At 54.9% G+C, this 3937-nt stretch overlaps 2 pseudogenes; both read right to left on the reverse strand.

The window, feature by feature from the left end:
- Window positions 1–1842: 1842 nt before the first annotated feature.
- Window positions 1843–2855, reverse strand: LOC102771910 (annotated as a pseudogene).
- LOC107182639 lies at window positions 2847–3691 on the reverse strand (annotated as a pseudogene).
- Window positions 3692–3937: the final 246 nt, after the last annotated feature.

Genomic DNA, 3937 nt, shown 5'->3' on the forward strand with positions numbered 1-3937 from the left:
ACACAGAACCTGCTGGAGATCCTGGCTAGGCTGCTGATCAACTGAACGCTGTCTCCATGTCATTCCTTCTTTGCTGACTCCGTCCACAGCTTTGGGAACCCCTGGGCCTGCTGAGGTTGGACCCCCAACAGTTTTCTCTGAGTAGAAATCAGTATATCATCAGTTTTCTTCCTTCCTACATATTAAAGTTTCCTCATTGTTAAGAAAAAACCCACTATACTTACATTAAGATATAAAGGCAATTTACATGTCTAACCTGTTACTCCACTCATTACCAGTATTTCCTGAACTTATTTGGTGATCCTTTTCCTTTACTGTCCTATGTGTTTCTCTTGGACTGCTGTGTTCAGGTGAGAAGGGTAATATTCCCAGGTACCAGCTAGTGATTTCCCCTTCAATAGTCCACCAGAAACTCTTTTCATCCTCCAAATTTCTTCATTGATAACTTTCTTGATTTTCTCTTCCTAATTCTACTTGATCTTTTTTCTCTTGGTATTCCAATATCTCTTATTTATACCTTAGTTTTTTCACTTTTCACACTCTGCTTTTTATTATGATCATTTTATTCATTCATTCAACCTACATATGTTGAGGAGGGTTGGAAGTGAGGGTGGTAGGAATCTGAGTTTGAAGCTGAAAAGTGATTTTATAATTTCATCTCACGTAATCCTTTCAACAACCTTTTAAAGAGCAATGATTATGCCCTTTTTCAGGTGGGGAAAGCATGGGAGATGATTATGTTACCTGCTCCAAGCTAGACAACTGGAAGAAGATAAAATCAAAACTTGAGATCAAGCCTTCCAACGTTATCTCCTATGTTCTCTTCCACTATTCCATGTTCACTTCTCTCTGGATTAGCAAATAGAAGGCCTTCCAGAGGAATCCACTTCTTTCTTGTTTTGCTTGGTAAACACTGTAGCTTCTGTTTTAAGGATTTAATCTGAATTTGAATGCCTTAATGGGAACTGCACTGTTCAGTCCTCCGGAGTCCCCACCAGTTTGTGGCTGGTCTAACGCTAGGTAGTTTCCTACATTTAAATCACTTTCTTGGCCCTTCTGGCTTGTGAGATTTTGACCCCTGAAGGTTCCTTCAAGCCCTGTTTTGGAATTCCACTTCCAGAGTCTGGAAGGCTGGGCTGAAGTCACAGCTAGTTCACCCACTAGTCTTACTGTAAGAATTTTTTTTTTTAAAGGATTGAACTTTCTCTTTTACTAAAACAAAGAGAACGTACCCTTTTTCCCTTTTCTTAAAGGATTTTCTTGAGTGAACTTGTAACCACAAATCCTTCCACTGTCCCTTTTGTAAGTCTACAGTTGCCTTGCTCCAAGCTGTAAGGACCTGCTTGTGATAGAGATAGCAAAGTTTTAATTTTTACTCTTTTTTTTTTAAATACAACAAATGTTTAATGCGCAAATTCGTCTTAGCAAATACGAAACCGCCACAGAGGAGGAGGGGCAGGGCCGTGGGACTGGAGAGGAGAGAACCAACTACGTTAAGAAGCCAAGGGGAAGACTAGAGGCCAAAGGGCTGGAGCTGCGGAGCTGGGGAGGGAGAGGGAGGGCAAAGGGCCAGACAACAAAATTCAAAATAGTTTGGCCATAAAATATAAACACGCTGTTCCTACAGTGGAAAAGGGGAGGAGGGGGTGAGGTATGAGGAAGGAGAGGCTGTCTTGGGGAGGGGCTGTGGGGTCCTACCCCACCCTGCCGTGCACCCCTCCCCATTCCAGACCCCTTCCCTCTATGTCTGTGGGTGCGTGTGTGGGCCGTGTGCACACTTTCCATCCACCCCCCCCCCCCGCCCCCCCCCCTATATTCAGCTGTCACTCCTCTGCCCGTTGTCTATGAAGTCCCGGCGGTGGTTACGACAACCACTCTGTTGGCGAACTTGCGACCTGTCAGGCCCTTCACGGCTTTCTGGCAGTCAAACACAGAGGTGAACTCCACGAAGACCTTCCCGCAGCCGGGCACCTTGATGCCGTCCACGGGCCGGGGATCTCGATGGACTTGACCAGCCAGTACTTGCTGCACTCGTCCCGCACGTCTTCTACGATCTCCTCATACTCCCCGTCGTCCAGCAGCTCCTCGGGCAGCACCATGTTCAGGAGGCACAGGACCTTCGTGGGGTGGCCGCCATCTGCACCTGGGAGCTCAGGCCCAGCACTTGCAGGGTCACGGGGGTCTGGTGGATGGTGCTCAGAGTGGCATTCTTGGCTCCCACACCCGCCCTCTGGACCAGCAGTTTCTTGACCCCCAGCTGCATCCCGTTCGGCCCCGCCATGGCCTGATCCCTGATGCTGATGTCCACATACTCATAGAAGGCGCAGCCCTTGGAGAGCCCGGTGGTGCTGTCCTTGACCAGGTTGAAGGCCTTGAGAGGCCCGAACCATGTCAGCAGCTCTTTCACCTGATCATCTTTCATGTAGTTGGGTAAGCCCCCCATGAATAGCTTGTGGGCAGAGTCCGGGACCACAAGTGGGCATAGCTCCTGCAGTGCCGTTGGTGCTGGGCTTGGCAGGTAACCACCCTCCCCAGCCCAGGGGTATGAGAAGGCTGGGGCTGGGGCTGGGCCCCAGGGATCAGCAGCTTTGGGTCCACCGACCAGAACCCCCGTCTGAGCTCCCCCAGGGGTCAGGGGTGGGCCCCTCTCCAGCTGCAGGGGCCTGGGTCCCACCCCAAGGGTCAGCCGGGGCCCCGCAAGGGCAACAGGCCTCCAGGGGTCTCTAGAGGCTGGGGTAGGGGCCGGACCACCCCAGGAGTCAGCAGCTGGAGGAACAGGAGGTCCCACCCAAGGGTCCGAGGCAGGGGTGGCTGTGGGGATGGTAGTGGCCATGGGTACTGGGCCCCCTCAGGGGTCCAAGGCCGTCGGAGGAGCCGGGCGTAAAGACATCAGTGAGATCCATGAGGGACGACTCCTTCTGACCCCCGGTCTCCCGCTTGCTCTCCTCTATGGCCATCTGCAGCCTCAGGTCATCCCCATGGCGAATCCGTTCCTCCTTATCGTGCTCCTCTGGGCTCAAACTAAGAGCCATCTAGAGCTGGACATCATCCTCGGGGCCGCAGGACGCGGGCTGGTCCGCCTCCTCCTTGCCCATGGCCAAGGCCCGCTGCAGCTGCAGCTCCTCATCCCCGCTGCTCTGCGGCTACGCCTGCTCGGCCTTGTGCGCCCCCCACCCCACTCCCCACCAACCCACTGCTGCTGAGGAGGCCGTGACAGTCTGCGCCAGCTTCTCCTTGGTCTTGAGCACGTGGGCTCGCTCCTCCCGCAGCCGGTCCTCATCGCTCTGTAGGGCCACCAGCTGCTTGGCCTCGTCTCGCACGTTGACGCCCTGGTCCTTGCCGTCGCGGTCCAGGTACTGCAAGTCCTTGAGCGTCTGCGCGGCGTACATGTTCTCCTGGCACTGCTGCGACACAAGCTCCGAGCCCGTCTTGATGGGGTGCTCCATCAGCGTCAGGACCTTGTAGGCGTGCCGCCAGTTCTGGCCGTGGTCGCTGAGCCGCTTCCAGATCATGCTCGATCTCCGATGGCGTTGCAGGTGAGGTCGGCGATCTCAGACATGAGCGAGCTGGACGGGCCTCATGGGTCGTTGCTCGTGGCCTCGCGGACCTTGAGCTCGGCCTCCGAGTAGTTGTGGATGATGTTTTCCATCTGGCGCTGCAGCGACGAGGTCGACATGGTGCCGGTGGTGGTACCAGAGGCGGGCCCCCGGGGTCGGGGGAAGAGAGGGCAACTGCAGGAGGGAGGCCACCGCAGGGCTGGCAGGTCACCGCATCTGAGGAGAGGAGGGGCCTTGGAAACACACGCGGGACCCGGGGCCGCCCAGCCCGGACCCCTGCCCTCGTGGGCCCCATGCGAGCCGCGGGAAGGACGGGGTCCTCGGTGACCGCGGAGGCTGTGGCCCTTGCCCCCCTCCATTTCAGTCACCCCGTCCATTTC

This window comes from Myotis davidii, unplaced genomic scaffold (assembly GCF_000327345.1).
Source record: "Myotis davidii unplaced genomic scaffold, ASM32734v1 scaffold17, whole genome shotgun sequence".
NCBI lineage: Eukaryota > Metazoa > Chordata > Mammalia > Chiroptera > Vespertilionidae > Myotis > Myotis davidii.